General features: G+C 40.0%; 2 long non-coding RNA genes across 2 annotated transcripts in view; both read left to right on the top strand.

The window, feature by feature from the left end:
* Window positions 1-4486, top strand: part of LOC116233247 (uncharacterized) — a 41957-nt gene extending 37471 nt beyond the window's left edge. The window contains exons 3-4 of the long non-coding RNA XR_004167940.2: window positions 233-429; window positions 3660-4486. This is a non-coding gene — a long non-coding RNA (uncharacterized LOC116233247). The remainder of the gene's footprint in view (window positions 1-232; window positions 430-3659) is intronic.
* Window positions 4487-7840: 3354 nt separating this feature from the next.
* LOC149919543 (uncharacterized) overlaps window positions 7841-23770 on the top strand; it is a 43483-nt gene continuing 27553 nt past the window's right edge. The window contains exon 1 of the long non-coding RNA XR_016463645.1: window positions 7841-7966. This is a non-coding gene — a long non-coding RNA (uncharacterized LOC149919543). The remainder of the gene's footprint in view (window positions 7967-23770) is intronic.

Here is a 23770-nt window from a genome sequence, read left to right as displayed (position 1 = left end):
CAACGTTTTCGTTACCTTTTTCTTTAACTGAGGAAGCATGTAAAGCTTGGTTCGTGAAATTTTGCTTAAAATTTCACTAAATAGAACATTACTTCATTGCAAGTACTCATTTTGGAATAGATACAAACAATACATACGTGGTACGTATTATTCCTTGCTATGCTGAGATGTTATTACTCTCTGCAAAAATCTATAACAACTAGCAGCAGAACTTTCTCCCTTTCTCTTTCAGATGTTATGTAAAAGAAAATGATGACTTGTTATATGAGGCACATTATGGGAAGTATTCAGCTGTGCTGTGAGGCTTCTTCTCCTTCCATTCCCAATGCACACTTTGGCCATTATACTGTATTTACTTGGCGTATAACCAGTTCACTGGAATTAGATTGCATTTACTGTGGTATTTGGGAAGGCTGCCAGTTTGTGAAGGTAAGTATATTATCCTAAGTTTTTCTATATGTGGTATTTGTAAGTTGTGAATGTAATGTTCCTCTTGGTGTCTAGAAAGTTGTCATCAGTTGGGCAGCATTCCAGAAAAGGTCTGATGGGAGGAGGGTGCCATCTGAGTTTGTCACAGAACTCATCAAGATGGTTCCCATTTTAAGACTGGGTGGCGATGCTACCTTTGTATCTTAGGAATGACATAAGTATAGTGGTATCTCTAAAGTTCCTTCTTCAAGATAACTTCAAGGTATCTTGTTGTCCTGAGATGTGTCTGCAGACTGAAGATGTTTATTTCAGATACACATGCTTATGCTGATGATTAAATGACTGGCATCTATTAAACATTTGAGTGAAAAGCTAGCTATTTTTATTTTTCTAAGGGTTAAGGGAGGCTGTGATGATATTGTCTATCAGATGTTGGCATATAGGCTGCTATCATTATGTTAGGGAGTTGGAAAGATTAGACAGCATGAATATAAGCTTATCTACCTGTAAGAATTATAAGTGTTTGAAAAGTGAACACTGATTTGAAACCTATGTTCTGAAGATAGATGTTTAAAAAAATTATATTCTTAAACAGTAATATATTGCATCTACTTTTGCTGTTTGTTTGCTTTGGTGAAGGGGTTGGAGGTTCATAGAAAGGAAGTTTAACTACAGAAGTACTTGGAACGTATGTTTTGTTAACATTTTGCAAGGGCTTTATTTTGCATTGACCAAAGTACAAGTTCTTGTTGATAATACATTATTTTTCCAGCTGCTTCCTACATGTTAACAAAGATATTTCTTTTACCAACATATCACTTGGATTATTATATGCCTTAAACCAAATGTAAGATCTAATTTACTTGGAGAATTACAGATCTTGGAGATACTTAACTACAAAACCTCTTCAAGTATTTAGCTGTGAAGCTGTCCATTTGCCTATTGGAAAGTCAACAATAGCCACCACAGGACTGTATTAAAATAATCAAAATCTCCTCTTTAGACATACTGAGTCTCATAAACAAGCGGATTATGTATCTTGAAAAATGTCATTAGTGTTTATTCTTAATGTGATTCTTAGATACTGAAAACACTGAGCATATTGTCTGTTGTGCATAAACATTTTTGCAATTAGAACTACAAACCAAGGACAAGTAATGATCTTAACAAGGACTACTCAATTATTTCCACACCATTCCATGAAAACTTATCTGAATAAGCTAAAACAATGTATTTTTCATGTTACAAGAGATTCCCTGAGTATTTGAAAGATCTGTTGATAAGGATTTGGCAACCTGAGCTGGCACCCACATGTAGGCACAGCAGGTGAGCCAGCAGCAGCCCAGAACCTCTCTGAAGGCACTTGAACTTTGTATCTTGAAAATTTGCACTGAAGTTATTGTCCATGTGTGTATGGAAGAGTGACAGTGATCTTAGCATTAGACTCAGTCACTTTCAGTCTATAGGACTGTCTTTGCCCAGGAGTTCTGTGCTTGTAAGGAGTCAGAAACACGAGACCAGGCTCGAGCTGGTCCACTGAAGCATAGTGATCACAGACCTCCTATTGGTACCAACTAGCACAAGGTAATTGACTAAATTTAGCAGGTAGTGAATCACATTATTTTACTAAAGGCAAAGATTTTATTGGTTTTGTTGGCTTAGCTGATAAACTCTTGAATGTTGTGTTTGAGCTTTTATTAATCCAGTTAAACTGGATTGCTCATCACAAGATCACTCTGAAAGATAATCTCCCCAAGCCCTGAACAGTAATGGACCAAGTAACTTCTGTCTCACCCCAGCATCACAACTCATCATCGGAAACAATCATCCCACAAAACACATGTGTCACTAGGGAACCAAATTATGTCAGAACAATAAATGCAAAACTCATGCATACGTTTCTACAGCCACCACAGTAAAGGCTCCCTTCTTTGAACAGTGATGTCTCTTGTCTTTTGTCACACTCTATGCTGTCCTATCTTCATTCCTTCAGCTGTATTCCCCAGCTGATCTGCTTGCTCCTATTATTTTTTACTGTAATATTACAAAATAGATTGACTTAACTGGTAGAAATTCAGAGATTTTTGCCAAAGAGCACTTCCATTAAGTCTATAACTTGTTTTGGATCCGTAGAAAGATTTGTCTGCTTTTCTTGAGAGCAGCACTCACCCTAATGAAGGATCTCATCTTGTCCCACAACATTTCCTTCCCAGCAGAAATGACATCTTCCTTATTTTACTTGATTTGGATTAAGAAAACTAAGAAAAGTAGTTACAGATACTCACTTTTCATGACAGCCCCACAACAACCGTGTTGGTACCACTGAGGGTATGGGAACTGCAGTGCGGGATAACAGTTGGTAGCTGAGAGAAAGGATGAGGACTTCGTAAGGCAACTGCTCTCTTTCATCCACTTATACCTCTCAGTAGTACCTGGGTAGATACACTGGCACCTAACTCCTTTAAATACACGTGCTTTAATTTTATTGTCAGGGCACATCTGCAGAAGTCAGTGCTCAAATTGCTTTGTAGTGTCATATATTTGAGAACATTTCTACAAAATAGAAAAAAAAAAAAAAGAAAACAAAAAGGAAAGTTGGCATAATTTTTTTTTTTTTTTTTCCACTTTATAAGTTAAACGTGATAAGTTATAGTTTTTGGAAGGAATTGTCCACTTTTTAATGATTTTAACAGAAAGTCTGCCAATCTAGAGATGAAATAAGATACTTTTTTTTTTTTTTTTTTTTTTTTTTTGCCCATGTATAATGTGCTGAGTGAACCTAACAGGAATTTTTTGTTTATTTAGTGGTTTTGTTTTTCTGTTAAGTAACTCAAAATCAGGAACTTCCCCAGTTCTATAAACACAAGGGCTACAAACATGGGAGTATTGAAGAAATACAGTTCCGTAGTTTCATAAGATGAGCAAATGGTTTGGTCTTCCCTGTTGATATGTTCTAATCTCCTTCATGCAGCTCTTGTTTTGTTTGTTTTTGGTAGTATGAACATGAGTTCATGCTAATACATTCTTTTAAAATATATTTCAAGCCACTGTGTCTGATGTCCTTTTGATGATGGCTTTCTGTGCAAAGAATGGGAATGACCATCTGGAGAGTATTCTTATTCCCAGCATGTGCTTGGGAGAATGAAAATAGAGGCAGACTGTAACTTCCTTTGCTTCATGTGTGTAAAAACTCAGAATTGAACCTACTTACCCCTATTATTTGCCTACAGCTTTACATCAAGAAAGCTCAGAAAAGTTTTTGATGGCTGAAGAACCAGCAAAGTGGTGTTTATACAGAACAGAATGAGCTTTGAAGAAGGATGGAAAATGTTTTTGCTCATAGCATTTAAAATTCTGGTTTGTAACACTTGTATTTGATTAACTTCACCCTCAATTATATAGCTCTGGCAAAGCTTACAATCCATAATTCTGAGACTATAAAGAAGAATTTCAGCAAAAATATGTCAGAGTTGACATTCTGGAACGATGTAAAAGAAAGGATAAACAAACAAAACCTGCTCCCATGTTTTGCGAAGGAATGTTCTGTATTGTTTTCAAGGGGAATGTCATGAAATGGCATGAGAAAGTAAGCAGTATGAATTTCTGAATACTGTGCTTTTTGTTTTTCCTGTTGGATAATTTGTGTGCGTGAATAAAAGAGTGAAGAGGGTGTCTCTTGAAGGAAAATTAAATGCCATGTTTTAAGAAGAGAGTTAATCAGTAAAACATCTATATGTGATGCAATCTAACCTAAAGGCTGTTGGTACTCAGTTAAGGTGAACACAGTCTCCCAGTCCTCTCTATGCATAGTGAACTCTACAATCAATGCATTATTTCAAAATGTGATTAAATATTACCAAGACACTGCTCTGCACTGCCCTCAGAAGAGTTCTTCTTTGCTTCAACCAGATATTATTGTTGCCAGATAGTTCAAAGAATATATCTGCTTTTCTGCTTTCAAAGAATGATAATTCTGCTGGAGCTTTTGGAAAGAACTAAGGCCACTACTGAAAAAGATTCAGATATTTGCTTTTATTAAAATTGCCCATATCTCAGCTTGCCTGTACATGATATCAAGACTTTATGTTGAACTACAAAAAAATTACAGGCGGATTCTCAAAAGTATTTTAAAAATTTAGATGCTTAAATCCTACTTCCAAAATTGAGTTGAAAGAGGGATTTGTACAATGAATTATTGATATCCAGAAGTGAGGTATGTCTGAGTTCAAGGCAGAGAAATGAGTACTTTTTAGGATATTTTGTTTCATCCTAAAGGTGATGTGCAAAATAAAATATGTCAGGTTTGTCTTCCTGTCCATGGAGTGCGATGGGAATTTTAGCTGACTGTCTCAGGTGCTTTCTTCAGTAACCGAATCCAGCATGGTGATTTGTACTCATGGTCATGCAGGGCTTTGGTTAGGTCTTAGTTTTGCCTATGACAATCAGTCGTCTTTTGGCATCTCTTAAAGCCTAGATATGTCTAGAAGGAAACATCATGCAAAATACATAGACAGTTTGTAAATTCTACACCCTGTAGCTGCAGGCCTAATTCTTGCTGGAAGTGTAAAGGACTGGGGTTCTCAGTTACTTTCAGAATGTTTACTTCCAGTGCTATTGGAAAAGACACTGCTTCACATGGTAAAACAGCTCTTCAGTTCTGTGAAATAAAAGTCTTCATTACACTGACAGCTGAGATTTATGTTACATGTTTCTGGGCCATCTTTTCACATCTGCTGCTGAACCCTTAAGACAAAAAAAAAAAAAAAAAAAAAGGTCAAGAAGGGAAGAATTCAATTCTGCCTTCAGGACTCATCAGATGGAAAAAGTTAGAGGTTTTTTTTTTTTTTTTTTTTTTTTTTTTCCCCACCAGTGGAGATAAGATGTCCGTAAGAATTTCTGAAAATAGAAAATGTAATACAAATCATAAACGTAAATCAAAAAAAGATCTCGATCTTCTTTATCTTGCAGATGAAATCGCAAATTTACAATCCCTGTTGAAAGTGGGTTTAAGACAACCTGTTGTCTGCCTATGATTTGAACAGCTGTTTGTAGGAAAGTTTTCCACATAGGTCACCACAGGAAAAAAAGTAAGGTGTTGACAGCCTGACAGATGAGTTTGGCTGGCATTGCACCCATCTGGTCGCACGGCTAACACTTTCATGTACAGTAAATATTGCGCCTGTTCAGACTGCCTGTAATATAGTAGCACGTTTTCTAAGGTTGTAAACTAAAACAACTAAAACCAAAAGATTACCTGACATCTGGGAGAGCCCACCATTCTTCCCCTAAATCTCTACTGAGAGGAAGTATAGTGAAAGTTCGAATCCAATTTATAAAAAGCTCTTCATGCGAAGTGCTGCAGCTGTTAATGCACGGAAAGAATCTATGCACAGAACTAAGATAAGCAGATGTCCCATTGTTATGCAGAATTACCCTGAATTATGTAAGACACGTTTTGCTAAATTGTCACCCAGATGTGGTCACACAGTCTAATTATTGTTTTAATTAGTTGATGTTAACTGGTATCTAAAAAGCCAAGAAATCTCATCCTTTTGCTTTATGCATGAAAATTAGCATTGCTGAAATATAAATTAAAAAATCTTCAAGCTGTACTTCATATGAAGGGAAAGAAGGATGTTTTTTTTCCCCCTAGTTCTTATCTCCCAAGTGATATAGACCTATCTGCCTTTGCTAAACCTTTCCTTGATAGTTCCTTTGAAAAGAAAAATGGGTTACTGCCCCAGTCCAGCTGATACTTCATCTGCTGACCAATCTCAGTTCATTAGAGTATGGAACTGAAAATATGTGTTTTAAGCCTGCTGCTAGGTTGCTCAGTGGCCACTTGCAAGTCATTTAACTTCCAACGGGCATCCATGCACACTATGGCAGGTGCTGCCAGCTTGCTCATTTAACCTTAGGCTGGAAGGGAATTTGGAAAAGCTTTACTCTGATCTTTCCTGCCAATGACTTATGGAATAAACATAACTGAGCTCGTTAACTTCTCTATTCTCTTGTTGCCATATTTGTAAACTGATTGCTATATTTAGCATTAACTTGCTATTACAAACTACTGTGGGGTGTCTGAAAGGTGGATATGCTACTGCAGGGTGCTTTCTCACTGTGGGCTGAACAACTCAAGCATGACTGACATCGTTCTGGCAGATACAAAAGCAGTACAAGAGCTTCTTCCTCTCCTGTCACTTTTTCCTATAGCATAGGAGTCTTTGTTATCCTAAATCTTTTAAAGTGATGTATTATTTATCTGTATTTATACTTGAAATATATGCAACAGCCTTTGGGAGTCGTGTTTCTTTCGATATCTGTACTTTGAATAAGAAATTGACAGAAATGATAGAAACTTCCATAATAGAAGTTTTGTTGTGTTTTAATTACACAGCTCTGGCAAGCCTGATTTTATTTTTCTTCTTCCTTAACTTACTCTTTCTAGGGTTTTTCTGGGAGTCCCTTCTGAACACTTGCTCTGGGGATCCTGCCATATTTTTCTACTTCTTTTGACTGTTAGAAAGTCTATACTGTGCTGTCAGTTTCTCCATCAGCTGGCTGGCTACTATGTTAGCTACTTAGCTAGTTAATTAGGGGTGTTGTGGTAAGGGACACGGTAAGGAGAGCATATTTCCCTACAGGAGTTTCTCAGCTATTTGTACAATCATTACAGTTATATTTTGGTCACAGCTGCCAGAAGAGGGGCAGGAGAGATGTTAACATTGTATTTCTAATAATGCTTTGTTTCAGTGCCCTACTTACACACAAGATTTACAAATATAGCAGAAGTCTAACTTTTCTGCACAAACAGATAGGAAATACTGTCATGAAAATGGTGATGTAGAAAGTGTGTCATAAAGTACAGATCTTTAATTACAAACCCTTCTTTCTGCAGTATGCTATGGCTCAATGAACGGGCCAGACGCAAAACCTTGGCTTTATTTTAGCTTACGGTGATTAGCAACTAGAATTGTTTAAATATGACTAAGTCATTCTTGAGTCATCTGTGCCCCTCCAGACTTTTTTTCTGGCCTGACAAACTGCTCACATGAAGCTGATGCTGTTTGCTGTGTACAGACAAAGCCCAAGGTTCAACCCAAGGTTGCTAAGTCTTGCATGCAGTGAAACTAAATGTAAGCTTGAGTCAACAAGGAATGTGATGGGCTTCAAGCAAATGAGGCATGTTGCTGCACTTGCCTTATTAATGCGTGTCCCTCTAAACTTCACCAGTACCTACAGAAGCCTGTCAAATGTGTATCGAGAGTGGCTCATCAGGGCAGCTGGTGTTTCCACTGTTTTCTAATTGGCAATCAACTACACTTGCAGGCCCTCACCTGCCTCCCTCCTTGACACAAACACATATAGCTTTTATCCCTGGTGGTGTGTTTTTACAGTCTCCAAAGCTATCTTCCTTGGTGACTCTGACTGGATAACAGGTTTAATCTTCCCAGTTGTGCTGAAAGACCAGTTCAGCAAGTGTGCTGGTCAGACCTTCGTGTTGGTGAATGTTTATGGAAAGGGACTATGGTCTAAGGTAAAGCTGTATTGGCTGACAGATGGCAACCTTAGTGATAGAGCAGACACGCAGAGCCAAAATGCAGTGGATACTGTCTTAATTTTTTATTGAAACTTTTGTTTTTTAAATCAAATCTTTCTTTTATCAAGGGAAGAAGATGCTATATAGGAAAGAGTACTCTCTTTAAATGTCTATATAGTGATATGCATTAGACATATAGGATATTCAGGGAGTAGGAGACATCTTAGAGACTGCTGTCTACCAAAGATCTGCAGTATGAGTGTAACTTACTTTGAATCTACTTTTGAATTAATTTGCTAATGAAAAAGCTACAGTGAAAGTGTTGGTGTGCTATAAACCAGGAGTATGGGAGTATAATATAAACCTGATGTAGAGCTAAAGATATGGGTGAAGTTCCATGAATACGTGTCCTGTTATAGAGGTCAGCTATTTTGTGCATACTGAGTAATACTAACCAATCCTAAAACATGAGGAAACATCCAATTTAGACAATTTATCCCCTAAATTGGGGATGTCGTCACTTGTCAGGTCAGATCCTTTTGATAAAGTTACAAGAACAGATCTATTTTTACCCAGCTCTGTTCAGATATCATTCACTAGGTCTGCTAGCATTTTGGTCCAAAGCCTGAATGAACAGGTGTAAGAACATTAGCTCACCAAATATGAACTCATATATTTTATATATTATACATGCTCAGACTTTTATTTATAAAATGAATTCACTGTCCTTGGCATTTTACTTCCACAGTTTCTATTTTGTCTGTTGAAATCTGAAATAAAAGCAGTTTTTGCCTACCAAAACTACACAGAGATTAAAGAAAGCTCTTATATTCTCTGTAATGTACCTCTTCAAGAGAAAGTAGAGCAAAAGCTGAATTAATTTTTGTGTTTTTAAGGACACTGTGGGATTTTATGTGCTTGTTTACTTTTTGACAAAGTTTGTGGAGAGAAATGCTTAAAACTTCATTGCTGTGCAGTCTGTAAAGATCTTTGCATTTCATTTATAGTCTTTGTTTAATGAAAGTCTGTGAATACTTTGAGTCTGTATGCATATCTTGTTTTTCCCTTGTGGTTTGGGGTTCCTTTGGCCAATTAACTGAAGGTTCCTGGTAAGATACAAATAAATGCAGACATGCAGACAAAACCAAAAAGGAAATGTCATATTGGAAATGTCAGACCATGTGACTTTCAGGCATACTAAATTCAAACACCTGTCTTTAAATGTCTCCTTTTAAACTTCTTTCTTTCTTCTTCTGCCCTTCTTTCTTCTTCTGCCCTTCTTTCTTCTTCTGCCCTTCTTTCTTCTTCTGCCCTTCTTTCTTCTTCTGCCCTTCTTTCTTCTTCTGCCCTTCTTTCTTCTTCTGCCCTTCTTCTTCTTCTGCCCTTCTTCTTCTTCAAGATTTGATTGCATAGTGTTTGTACAACTTTGGAAGAACTAATAATCCTGTTGTTATCTAGTTTTCTTGAAGCAGTGCTACATTCGTGGTCTAAAACTTGGTACACGTGCTTTGCTGTGTGTTTGGAGGTGGCTCTTAGGTACTTAATGGGTAAAAGTGGAAACTTTAGCAAACATTTTTAGCAAACTCTGTGTTCTTCAAGCTGATTGTCCCCTTTATTTAACCAGGGCCAATATTTTTTTGCTGAAGCAAAGTTAAAATTAATGGAGGTAACGGATATTTACTCAAGCCAGTACTCCAAATGAAAGCACTGTACCTGTATGTAATTAAGATTCCAAGGCGGGTGGATAAGGCTGTGTGTTAAGGCTTCACAGTATTTTTCCCATGATATTCCTGTAACATGATGAGACTTTAGTACTTTCTCTTTATTTTCTGTAATAATTTGGGACTGGAGTTATTTCAGAGTGCCATGTGTTTAGTATTGCAGATACTCAAAGTAAAGCATCTGCATTAATCAACTGGAAGATGCCACTTGAGCTCTGCTACAAATTAGATTCTCAACCACAGCTTTGGGATACGTGAAACATATAGATCAGAACAACTTTTCATCATAACAAGTAAACTTAGAGCCAAAGCTGCTTCAAAAAAGCAGTAGCAAATACAGAGTTAGCTGTTATCATGCACTGATGACCCTGCAGTATGCACTGGAAGGAATTTTATCATTTATCTAGAAGCTACTTCCTCTGCAGTTGTTTTCCAGTCACTGAACTTTTGGGCGTGGATTTACCCTGTCGATGTGTTTTTATAGCAAATGCCACATTACATTTGTAAATGATGAACACCTGTATCCTTAGCAGGGCTGGGTGCTGCTTCACAGCCCTTCCCATCCTGATCTGTGATCCTCGCTGTTCTTGCTGGTTTGTGCGAGTTAAGAAAGTTTTTTGTCCCCTGAAAAGGACCATTAATAAAGATCACGTTTTAGATAAACAAGGAAACAAATAAACCTGTATTCAGTGGAGGGCAATGATATTTCTTTCTTTAGCTATTACTCTGACCTATTTGCAGTGGTGGAAAATAATAAGAAACATTGAACCGAACCTCATCAACGTGTAATAAAATGGACCAGCTTGTTATCTCAGAGATACAGACCGTTCTATTCTGTAACAGAGAACAGCTGCAGAAGAGGGGAAGAGAAAAATGTCATGGCTGTGGGAGTAGCAGTGTATCTGCCATAACCGCGTTGCTCTGAGGCAGCAGCGCCGTGCTTCCAGCCAGGCCAGCCACTGAGAGCTGTATGATAAAGGAAGGTGTGGCCCTTCCCCTGCCAGATTAGTGGCCATGTCTATGTCGTGTTCTCAAAACCTACCTGCCGCACCTCCAGGTACACGTGAAATGAGTCACCTCACTGCAGGCTGTATGTCCTGTTGCACTGCTTATCCCTTGATCACAGTGTGTCCTCTGCTCCAGTGCATGCATGTTGGGAGGGTCTGCTTCAGGCTGGAGGGATGAACGCTGCAAGGCAGTGGAAGAGCTGTGAGGCCCTACAAAGAGAAGCCCTCCCTCTGGAAGGTGCTGCAGTGGGGCTGCAGGCTGGCTGGAGTGCGGGGCCTGCTACGTTCAGCTCGTGAGCTCACCCCTGTGCTGCAAAGCTCTGACTCACTGCTAGGATTTCATCCATTAGTGTAATTAAAAAGTAAAAAGAAATGAAGCAAAACTAATGAGCTTTCTTTAATAATCTCGGCACATGTCTCTAGAACAGAAACAGAGGGATCATTTCATTTTATAATAATTAGACTTTAATTCATTGAAGTTTCAAAAGTAACTAGGTGTTGGAAGCATGAGAAATTGGATCTGATCAAATTCCACATTCCAAGGCAGAGGTCACAGCCTGTTATCAAACACACAATGTCTCAACATTTTTTCTTATGTTAGGAGTGCAAACAGATGTTGTGAGGGAGTAACAAGTATGAGATGTTTTGTAAGCAGGAGCCTGGAAGGGGAATACCTGTGTTTGTGCCTTCTGAGGAAGGAGGGCAGGGCAGGAGCTCTGGTTATCCTGAAATGGGGACTGTGAGCAGGAAAACCAAAGTATATATATGTTACTTCCATTGATTCTTCCCCTCCTACTACTCTTTTCTTAGTCTTGTGCTTGGATATGTCAGCAGCCTGATTTTCACTAAACTAACCCTCAAATCTGACTTTGTTGTAATGCAACAGTTACAAATGTATAAAAACCCGTGAGGCATTTGGGATTTGTGCCAGTGTGTAGGTGCTGGACTCTTCCAATTTTATTATGTTGGAAAATAATAATATATAGGGTCCTAGGAAAGGCACACTTAGTATGGCTTAGTATGAAGCCTCACCAGAAGGCAGGTTCAGCCTAGAAACTGAGTATCACCCAGAGTCAGGCATTAGCTAGGAACAAGTGCCTGCCCAGTATCCTTGGAATGGGATTTCTGAGAGTGGGGGTCGGTGACATGCAGCTGCTCTTATTTTTTTTCTTTCCCCTCCTGCTCCTGGCTGTATGGTGCCACTTCTTCCCTCATGCGGGCTCTGGTGCCTAGCTGGCTCTATGCTGATTCAACTCACTTGAAAGTAGGTTAGTTTTTTGCCATTGTTGTATGATGAATTGGTTCGCTGAGGGGCAGAACAAGGTGGAAAGCAGAGCACGTGCCTGAGGGTGGTGTGAAAAAGAGCTGGGACTCCATTTTGGTTGCCATAAGATGTTAAATACCTTCAGACTGCCTTGCTTTGGGAATTGCCTTAGAAGTATGGTTCTGTGAGAACTGCCCAAGTTAGTGCAAAACCTTTTAATTCCATTAATAAGGGTTAAGAATGGGATGTGAGTTGAATAGGGTTATTTTGCCTGAACTGTTTGCAAAGCACGTACAGCTGAGCAGGCAGGTGGGAATGGGAACCTCTGCCAGGGTTTGGAGAAGTAAGGGCAGGAGCCTTTTAACCAGCGCATGGCTTTTGATCAGAGCCCAAATTTTTGTAGACAGAGGTGATGTAATATTCCCAGGAGCTGGAAATTACCTCACCTTAAATACTCCTCTGAGTTTTCACAGAGAAAATGACTGTAGGTGAAATATATTTTGAAAACTTCAGGAGGAAGGTTTATATTTTTTATTTAAGAGCCATAAATGGCACTTCACAAAATCGGTTGACTTCCATAACGTCATATTAGTGATGTAGAAGATTGCCTCTGGATAATTGTTCAGTAGAAGTAAGCACAAGCAATGGAGACTAAAGATCACAGACTCCTTTCCTAAAAGGCCCTTTTAGTAAGAGCTTGATAGGCATTGCTTTGTGATAGTTTTGAGGTTCTGCTATTGTAAAAGGTGAAGAATCCTTGTGTCAGCTGAGCCTGGGGACAGAGAACTGCCCAGCAGACAGGCTTCTCAGAGCTTGCTCTTTGCACAGTGCATGATGGCAGCTTGCCCTGGCAGGCAGGTCATGTCCTGTGAGAGTGCTGTTCCCTTAGTCTACAGGATGAAAGCAGTCAGTGACTAATACTCGCCATGAAGTGGCAAATAAGTCGTCCATTCATCTGAACTTTCAGTCAAGATGGGGGATGAGAAGTGATTTCTGCCCATTTAAAATAGCAAGTAAGTATAGTAAACAGTGAAGTAGCAGAATGTTATCAATAATCCTCTCTAGCACTGGTCTATTTCTTCATCCTTTTCTGCCAAAGTGGAAAGCAAGGCTGGTGAATGCAGTCAGTGCTAAGGCTATAATCTCTACTATGGAACATCTGAGAGGAAGGCAATGGAGCTGGCTGCAGCTCTGACAAATTCACTTCCACCCTCTGGAAAAAATCACTAAAATCCCCTATGTGTCTTTGGGATGGGAAGAAGTACCCAGAACAAGGGGATTAGAAACAGGTGGAGCCACTGTTATGTTAGGAATCAGACATCCAGTTTTTAAAGGGATTTACAAAGAGGAATCAGACTTTTTTGAAGTTCAGTGCACACGCAAGGTTGCAGTGTTATGTACAGCTGATGCACATAAGCCTTTCCCAGATACTATAGACATTAACAACAGCTCTCCAATAACTGTAAGATGATACAAGTTTAGCAAGAATGTCAAGCATTTGTGGGAGCAGATAGTTTGAAAACATAACAGCTTTGCCTGGCCAGGTGGCTAAGTTTGCTTGATTGTGTTGACAGGAGGATAAAGCAGTTCATACAATGCACTGCATAGTTTCTTCCAGTTACCGGATGAGACTGGTTGGTGCTGGCTGAACAGACTCGGCTGCTATTGCAGCTTTCCTCTTGCCACCTTTTATCTTAATGCATTCCATTTTTCCTTTCATTACAAATTTCCAGGAATGGCTCTGTTAAAGAACACCTTCCTACCTCTTGCTGTGCTCTGAAATACTGTGATCTTACAACAACTAAGGATCTACTGCATTATGGTGCAAGCTCTAGCATCCATCACTAAAATTGTAACAGAGGAGCGGCAAGAACCTAGCAGCAGGAACAGGACATGTTGGTGAGACATAGAAGAGCTGTCAGGCAGGACACGGATGCACAAGGGAGCTCAAAGTGGGGGCTGTTTGTCACAGGAACCATTTCAGTGAAGTTGCTTACAATAGAAACAGAGCTTCTGCACCTTGAAAGAGTCAGGGAGAAAAAGATCTCAGGGAACAGAAAAGTAGGCAAAGAAGATGTGGTCACTTTCTTGTCTGCACTCACTTATGGCCCAGCTATTGTGCATGCAGAAGTCTGCAAAGTTTGTTCCCTTATTGAAGGTGTCTAGAAAAGGAGTAGAGGTGCTGTGCCACTATCTGAAATGCTCTCTGATGTGATCACATTATGCACTTTAATTTCTTTTGGAGGACAAAATCTTTCTTCCCTTCAGGCCTGCTGACCTGGTTCTCCTTCATGCTGTCTGCATGTAAGAGACAAAGCACATGGGGCTTCTGGACTGACAGAGAGAAGGAGTGGGGAGATGAGCTGGAGCAATTGTGCAACTGTACCAAAATGTGGAGCAAACTACCAGTGGAAGCTGAAGGTAGAAGTATTCACCCACCACAAATGAACTGGAGAAGACAGAGATGAACAGCAGAAAAAAAAAAATGAGTCCAAGGGGCAATGGCTGCCAAATAGGTCAGGTTTCTCTGGACTGTATCTTCTACACTGTGGTGCCTGAGTGCAGTGGACAATAAGGTATTGATATTACAACTTCTTTTTGACTTCTGGTAATCTCAGTATTTTCTTTGTTTCAAAAGGATTTGTGTAGCAGTGTGCTTGATAGCCAGTATTGTCCTTCATCTGCTCTAGATTCTTACTAATGAAAGTGATGATCCTTTGATCAGCCATCCCTGGCACACTGATGATCAATGCCACTGAACTGGGCCTTCTGCACTAGTGAGTTGATTGGGCTGGATTCCTCTCTCTAAGTTTTTTGGTGGCTGATTTTTTGTTTTTGTTTTGTTTTGTTTGCTTGTTTAATTTGTTTTGAAATCAGTCTAGTTAAAGAACTGCAGAAAATGCCTGGGTGTTCAGAGTACAGTGGGCAGCTCCTGAGCACCAGTGATGTTGGACTGTGAGGAAGAAATCAAGCTTGTTCTCCTCTCCTGGGGGGAAGACAAAGACCATAATGTGTGCGTGAGGGGAGTGGGTTGTGGGGGGGAAGGGGACAAGACAATAGTTTAAGCAGTGTCTGCTGACTTTGAATTGTTGGAAACATCTTGTTCATGTGGCACATATGATGTGGTCTGTGCTTGCAAATGCAGTGACTACCTGTGCATATCAACTCGGTGTAATCTTTTGTGGAGTTAATAGCAGTAAATGATCAACTTAGATTTTCCAGCATTTCTTTAAATCCCTTTGGTGGAGGGAAGGCAAGTGCATAGCTTGGGCTGCGTGCTGTGACCTGTAACAGGATCTTGCTGGAATATGCTAGCAGCGGTGGCCTTCAGGAGGGAAGGCAGATATTTATTGATATAAGGGGAGTGCAAGGTGGAGTAAAAAGGAAGTTTAAAAATTAACAGAAGTAAGACCTTTCAGCTGTGACTGTTGGTAAAAAAATGAAAAGCAGACATGCCATAAACCAGATAAAAAGCACGTGGAGAGTAGTGAGACTGGAGCATCCTCAAGTCTGAACAAATAAGTCTGCATGCATTTGCATATATTGCAGTGCATTTGTACTAATAAGAAACGCGAGGTGTGTGTAACACAACAGTTGTTCAGCCCGGTGGGTGCATGGAGAGAGCTCTCACATGGGAATGGGGCACCTCTGGGAGCAGTGTGTCTGGGCAGGTGAGGCAGCAGTTGGATGCAAAGAAAAAGCCATGTCCTGGCAGGACTGTCGGATGGGATTCCAATGGGGTTGTGCTGCAGCTTCGGTGGGAGCGTAGTTGTGACTAACACAAATAGTCCAGCCCCCAGTAAAACAACATGAGACGTAAAAATGAGTGTAGGTTGGCATGCGGTGACTGTAAGTATAGTTTGCTGGGATGTCTGTGCCAGAGTGTAGCATCTAGGTCTTGAGACCTAGCTGTGTTAGGGCCTTGTTCTTACCTCTTCTGTTTCCTTCTCCATCATTTTCAAGGATCTTCGTCCATCGAGTTTTAAGAAAAAGAACAAAACAGAAGACTGAAGGAGTGATTTGTCATAGAGAAGAACAAGGCATGCTGCAGACATTGCTTAGATAAAGCTGACCTTTCAATTTTCCAGTTCAGTTTGTTATTCCCAGAAGTCTAGAGACATCTGAAGAGCCTGATCACTGTGGACTGTGAATATAGGTTATTGGTGTCCTGCATGTGGGTCCCTCAGTTCTGGGACACAACTTGGCTTCTGAATAGCTTGCATGTCAGTGTGATGAGAGGTCAGAGTACCCTGCACTTTGAAGTGCTGTCTTCCAATCCCTTTGTTCTTGGCAGTGCTGGATCATTGCTGTTAACTGAAGAACTAGGATTGCATCTTACTACTTCTTACGTATGGGACAGACGTGAAAAAAACTCACAGAATACCAGGAAATACATAGCACAGACTTCCTTCAACAGGATAGCCAGATAATAGCTGTGGTCCAGCCAGCCCTCTCAGATAATCTAGTCTTGATGGGAAATCATCAAATCTTCCTTATTAAGGGCTGATAGGAGCCAATGGAGTAGAGACAGAGGGCTGTCAAGGGTAGATCACCATTAGGAAAGTTTGGTTATAATCAGAAGCAGAGGCAAAAGACAGTAAGGCTTGAGGGCCCTTGCAGATATTATTGATAGTTTGATCTGAATAAACTTTGGTATAAGGACTAGCAATGCACTGAACTGTGCATTGTGGCTGAACTGATGAGAAAGCTTGGCTTTGTCAGTCAATGCAGCTGCTAATTTTCAGCCTGACTGGCCTGACACAGCTTCTGAATTGCATTTGCTACTCAGGTAGGCTGTTTGACCATATGTCTCAAAACTCTCATGCTGTCCTGCACGTAGCTATACTCCTGCAGCAACTTTCTGGGCCTCTTATCAGGAGTTTTACTCCAAGGAGAAGTCAGACGAACACAATGTCTCTGTGCAGCTGAGGAAATTGGTGCATGTCTTCAGATTCTCTTGTCTTTCCTTCTTGGTGTGTGGCCCAGCTTTTGTCTTGAATGTTCAGCAAATGGATTCTGATAAAAGGAGAATAAGATCAATACTTAAGAATCTGGTGATGTGGGCAGGGTAGCTGTGCCAGCCCTAGCCCTGCAGACCTCAGCAAGCACATCTGCTTACACTGATTGTCCTGGATCCCTGCCCAACACAGTGTCACCCAGCACCAGCAGCTTCCTCCTGCTCCTTAGCCCCATGCAGGATCTCCATGTGAGTGTTACCTGGTTGCTGACTGTGTTTGGCATGTGGGAGCAGCAGATGGAAAAGCCCATGTGATGCGCATTTCACAGCCAGGGATGTGCATGCTCCTTGTTCATCAAGCGCTCCTCTCCTATATAGCAATCCCTGATCCCTGGTCACCCTTTCTCCAGTGTCAGTACCTTGCATTCCCTCTTCTGCACCTAGCAGCCCCTATAGCTCCTCCAGCAGCAGTGCTGTGTGTCTCCTGCTATCTTCTCTTTGCATACGGAAAAAACGTCCATTCCCCCAGCCTGCAGTGCAGCTTGGCTCTTCAAGGATGAACAAAGCTTGCAAAGCTGAGCTAGCAAGACAGGGTGAGATGGCAATGGAATTAGGGATGGAAGGTGTTAATGACTCCCTTGAAGAATACTGGGTGTTCATAGTAATATGGAAGTGCATGAAAAAAAAACCACAAAAGCTCAGGTCGACAGATGTAGCCTCAGTTTTCTTGCTTTCTTTTCAAATTTTCATCTGGTAAGGGTGATATGTTCCTCAAAAATGTAAACATTAATCAGAAATTATCTCCAAAAACTACTGCTGCTTATACATACAGAGAATTGCTGTTGAGCAGAGTACTAGGTCATGCTTTACTTGGCCAAAGAAGTTTTGGATTTTTCTCTGTGGCTGGCAGATGCTCTTTGTTTGCACTCTGATCTTAAAGTCTTCTTTCCATCTTGCACAAAACTCTTATTAATAAAAGCTTGGAAGCAGAGTGGATCTGAAAACCTGTTTTTCTGGATAGGGAAACTGAGGTGCAGACAGGCTCAGTGCTAAAGGTTACAGGGAATTTATGATTTTGGGTCTTCTGCTTTGCCTTTCAGCTCATACTACTGTTTTGCAATGTCAATAACACCGGTGTGATGTTTTTGACTGTTTAGAGCAAGCTATTTGCATTTCAACCAGAAATATTTACCAAAGTTGAGTTGTTTGGACTGCTCGTACCTCCTGCACAGGTTGATGTAATGTTAGTATGATGACTACTTCATAGGGAGTTTGTGTCCTGATACATAGACTTTTACAGGATGCTTTTTATTCATTTTCTGGCTACAGCTTTTTTTTTTTCAGGATCACTTAAATAAAGAGGTTTTCTGCAGCTAAGAACATCAGAGGGAATCAGTGTTCTCAATGGAAAAGAAATGCTATCCAAACTAATTGTATCAGAAGCTAGAAACACTAAGATTGAGGGATCTATGTTAAAGAATTCATCACATAAATCAATCTATTTAATATGCGTACACAGGTTGGATCCCTATATAGCACATGCATTTCAGTCAACTTAAATGCTGGCAAAATTACTCATCTTAATGATGTATGTTGTGCAGCACTCATACTTAATTTCAAATAGTTTTAATCTATATTTTTATTTCTGGAAAGGAACTTTCTGCTTTCAATCAAGTCCTGAAACTGTGATAACAATTTTGGTCATACGTATCAGGCAAATGTAACCTGAGAGTTGTTAATTTTGAATATAATTTCTTCTCAAAATTTGGTTTTCTTGTTATGTTAGATCATAGAATCGAGTGGTTTGGATTGGAAGGGACCTTTAAGATCAGATAGTTCCAACCCCCCTGCTATATGCAGGGACACATTCCTCTAGACTAGGTTGCTCAGAGTCCCATCCAGCCTGGCTTTGAATGCTTCCAGGGAGGGGTTTGATTGTCATATGCAATCTGTAGAATCTCAGAACTGTCTCACGGGGACTAGATGAGTTTTCAGTTCTCAAAGTATACAATGATAGTGTGATGTCTGGGCTCTGGCACCACTGAAATATCATTCTGAACAGATGTTTGGAGTATATTTAGGCCAGCTTGGGTGTCAATTCATGCTGTAATTTAAATTCTACAAAAGGGTTATTTTGCAGGGTGTGGAAGCCAGATGTCTAAATTCCACTGACTTTCAGAAAAAGTTGTGAACATAACTTCCCTTTGTATTTTTTCACAAAAGCAAGTGTGGAGTTCATGTAGTTTTGCTTTCTTCCCCCTTGCTCATACAATCTCTTTCTGGTGTTAATCAGAACTATTGTTCTCATCTGGGCTGGTCCTGCAGAGTGGTGAGTTGTTAATCAAACAGTGCATGCCATCTGCTTGAAGCCCTGTACAGTATGCTAGGGTAATCAAGGATAAGTGCTCTGTAGTCTGCTCTGGTTTCCTGTTATCCTCTCTATTTTGTGAAATGACAGCTTCCCAAGCTTGTTTAAATAAACAGAATTGAAAAAGGAAAATACTTGTTTTGATGGCTGGGTGTCGGGGGTGTATGTACCACGGCTTGTTTTCCTTTCCCTGGGCATGATGAAACAGCACCTCATAGCCACCTTATTTTGCTTGGCTGTGCGCTTTAGTCTCCCATTTTTTCTTACGTGGATGCAAAACAATATAATAGAATGTAAGCCAGATAGTATTTGGGAGGTTCTCATGTAAAACAAGACTACATGGATTAGCACCATACAGTCGAAAATATGAGGTACAAATACTGTAGCCATTTTGACACAAAGTTCTACAGGAAATAATTCTCCGACCGAGTTTTCCTTGAGGTGCACAACTCTTTTGAGATTCCTTTTCTTTCCAGCATTTGTTTTACTCCTGTTGCTTATGCTGAACCAGTCGTCAGCTCAACTCAGAAGCAGCACGATCAGCACATGTGAGGAACAGGCAAACAGCTGCAGGAAGGCCTTCCTCAGGTGGCTTAATGTGGGCCTGATGTGTTGTAGGTCTGTGGGGTCGAGGCTGCAGTACCCATATTGGTGTGGCTGTGTCAGGCTTTCTTATCCATTTGGTACTTCAACTGTTCTTCTGTGTATTGCATTAGCATCACTGCCAACTGCTCCCAGCTTCCATTCTTGTTGTTGCACTGCTCTTTCAACTGTGCTGTCCAGCCTGTTGGGGCAATTGTAGGCCGAACAGGGCTGGGAATGGATCCATCTACAAAGAAACACTTCTTTTGCTGGTTTGTTTTACAGCTGGATCAGCTCTCTGATCAGATTCATTGCATGCCTGTTCAAGCAGCTTGGCTGGCAGAGCAGAGAGAGAGGTAAGATGGAGAAGTTGTCCAAACCAGCTGGAACAGCACTGCTGCCAGAGCTGAACCCCATCTGTTATTGCTCAGCCATGAAGTGCTTGGACTAAAGACATCCCTTTCTGTCCTTTTGCCTGGATCATTCAGTCTTCTATAATGCTGAATGAGGAAAAGATCCTTGTTTATGTTCATAAGAGTGCCATCATTTCACTTACTCCTCCAAAGAACTTCGAGGACTTTTTACAGTCCCCTTCAATGAATAGTTAAGTCATGCACAAGAAATTCAAACCAGATTCCTGAATTTGCTGTTAACAGTAGAATCCAGCCACAAGGATTAATCAGGGTTATAGGCAGAAGAACTATTAGATGACATGGACGATTCTATGTGGATGCATGATCTGGATTTTGTGGCAAGTGATATCATGCTGAATGTTCATATCCTCTGTTATTCTTTTTCCCTTATTTGCACAGCAGGCAGAACTGAAGTCAATTCAGTAATGCCTTTTGTCACTGACAAATATTTAAAGTTGCAGTCTTGCTTTCCCTCTGACCCATAGACATCTCTTGAATTGAAGAAGTTGTAGATTGAGATTACATTCTAACATCTGAAATTTGTCTAATCATTCAGCTCTGTGGTGAGGTGTTTAAGGATGTGATTGTTATTCAAAATTTAAGAAACTGAGTTATGGTAAGAAGAGATAATAAAAAATGCCATTTCAGTAGTTTAGAATAAATAGAATATTATGAAATGATCATATAATAATATATTGTACTTGACATAAAAACCTTGGATTTTTTTGTACGTAAATTTTTAGACAAATTTATGTTTGATTGACTAAGAAAAAACATCTCCACAGGTAACACTGCTTGCCCTCTGCTTATTGCTTGACAATTAAATGAGATTTTCATACACTATTTTTTGAAGAGCCGGTCTTAAGTGGCTTCATAAGGACACATTTTTAACACTAGATACCTCTGCAGTTGCATCCACTACATCTGTTTATACTGCTATTGCATGCACAGGTGTTTTGTACTCATGGGAGAGGCTGACATTTGAGCTGTGAGGGTCCCATGCTGTGAAATTCCCCATATAATGCATTGCTTCTCAGAAACAAGCTGGTAAGCTAAAAAGGGAGATCACTGGTTCATACACAAACTAGCAGATGTATTTTCACTCCTGTTAATCCTGAAGGCGGTCCTTATATTTATAATAGATTGTTTTTTAAGGAAATAAGTGGACTTTTCCTTTTTAAGTGATTCCAACTATTGCAGGTCTCTCTAGGAGCCTGTGTCAGAACACAGCTTTAATAAAAATGGTGGTTGCCTAGGATTATCCACACTGTTGAGGATGAACTTGCTATTGTTATGGGGCTCTTCCTGTCGTGGCAGTAGATCATTTCATGTTCAATTTGTGATTTCCTATACTCCCAGCTTTTACTTCGCAGGATTTTTGCTCAGTCTTTCCTCATCTTGTATTTGTGCAATGAATTATCCCTGAGTGTAGCAGCTTGAATTTACAATTACTGAATTAGTATTATGTATCTTGCAGTTTTTCAAGGACATTTTGTGTTTTGTTTGTTTCTACTTTGAGGCTTGCAACACCTTGCAGCTTGTTTTCATTAGAAAAGGATCTGCACTACCTTGTCAGCCAAGACTGGCTGTCTTGGGATGAAAATACAGGATAATTCCAATACATCTCTGTCTAACATAAGGTTATCTAACGCACTCTTATAGAGCCATAAGGAAGCTTTGAAAATTACTATTTGAATACATTTTTCAACTTGTTTTGCATTTCTCGTATAAAATCTGTAACTAGATTTTTCCCATATTTGATCCTGGGAATGTTGTGTGAGACAGTATCCAAAGTCTTGTCAAAGTGACAGCTGTATCATCTCTGTTGTATTTCCTACAGGTGCAAGGTAGTTTTCCTTCTAGCCATCCTAAAAAATGGACTCTCTGTGCTTTTTCTTCTTCAGTCCAGTGGCTATTCACTGAAAACAGAAGTATTGACATAAGCAGATTTTGCTAGAATGAACAAAATGTAAGTGTTCGTTCAAAGGCATGTCTTTATTTGCTTAAAATTTTAGGAACAGGCCAGTTTGTTCAGTAAATAAAAATTTGCTTGTGACCTTCTGTACAACCTCTCCATGCCCTCCAAGCTGGTGGTGCTGCAAAATATAGATCTCTCCTGCAATTAAATACTTTGAGGTTTCTGAGAAGATAACACTGGTTGTTTCCTACCAAACTGGAAGGAAGTTACATCTTTAATGTATGTGTCTGGATTACAGGATGTAACCAGACAAGTCTAAGTAATTACAAATTCCCTGTTTCAGAGGCATCTTGGAAGGGCTCTGGATAAAGATTTTGTTTTCAGCAGCTACCAGAATTGCATTTCTCCTGTTGTTTTGTTTTTGAATTTTAGTTTGCAGAAGTAGCTGGTTGGTGTTTCTAACTGTCAGGTAGCTATGTGAGGAGTTTTATGTATATGCAGCTTTAAATCAAATTTATAGCCCTGTTATGTGAACCCATTGTATTCTGCAGTGCACACTGAGCCATAAAATATCAACAATAATATTTTATTCAGTAATGTGAGATGTGTCTGTGGCTGCTTTCCACATGTGAGTAGGTTGGTCTTTTTTTTAGCTTAGTGGAAACAGTAAATGACATGGTTGAAAACAGTCTGCTGGAAACATGCAAAGTCTGTTCACGGTGTCAAGCTGTGTCACTTCCTACCTCAGCGCAGATAGACTGACTTGGCCACCTTATTTCCTTCTATCTTTTTTTAAACACTGCTTCAGACCCTTGTGGTAAGAAATTCATAGCTGGTTCTTCTTAGCCTCACATCTTCATGGGTTCAAAGACATGTAAAACATTTTCATTTGCATTATGTTGAAGGCATTAGACTCTTGTATCTCTCTCTCTTCTGGTAAAAGTCCTTTGCCTGGAAGCCTTGACTTGGTATTGTGGAGTTGCTGTTACAAAGCCAAGGAAGATCTGTTTCACTGGGCAGTCCTGATTTTTACACAGCTTGTTTGGCAGTAAAATTAGAGGTTGTTTAAGGCTTTTGCTCTGTTGGTGAAGCACACTGATATATCTGTTGCAACATTACCTTAGACTAAAGTTATTTTTCAGAACGATGGTCAACTTGAATGCAATAAAAATGATCAGAAGTCTCAAAAGCACAGTCTGTGATAAAAGACTGAGAAGACCGGGTTTGTTCAGCTTGAAGAGGCTGAAGGGAGGTATGATAACAGTCTTCAAATACAAGAAAGGTCACTGCAAATAGGAAGGGGTGAAGCCTTTGCTTATATCATACTTCTTGGCTTTTGAACCCAGCCCAGCAAGATTACCAGATCTAAGGTTTGTGTAATAACAGTACAAGTCATGAAGCTGTGAAGTTGTTGGTACTGTTGTCAGTTCCTAAGCCTGCAGAGCAGTTGTTTTTTTGCTGGCTGAAACTGAAATCTCATCTGCAGGCCATTGCTTCTGAGTGAGTGGCTGCAGGAACCAGTAGTTGCTACCTGGTAGGTCTCTGAAGGCTGGTTCTGCTCTTACCCTCTA

The sequence above is a fragment of the Phasianus colchicus genome, chromosome 1 (genome assembly GCF_987193195.1).
Source record: "Phasianus colchicus chromosome 1, bPhaCol1.hap1.1, whole genome shotgun sequence".
NCBI classification, from domain to species: domain Eukaryota; kingdom Metazoa; phylum Chordata; class Aves; order Galliformes; family Phasianidae; genus Phasianus; species Phasianus colchicus.
The sequence above is the reverse complement of the archived record's forward strand: the minus strand, read 5'-3'. Positions and strand labels throughout refer to the sequence as shown.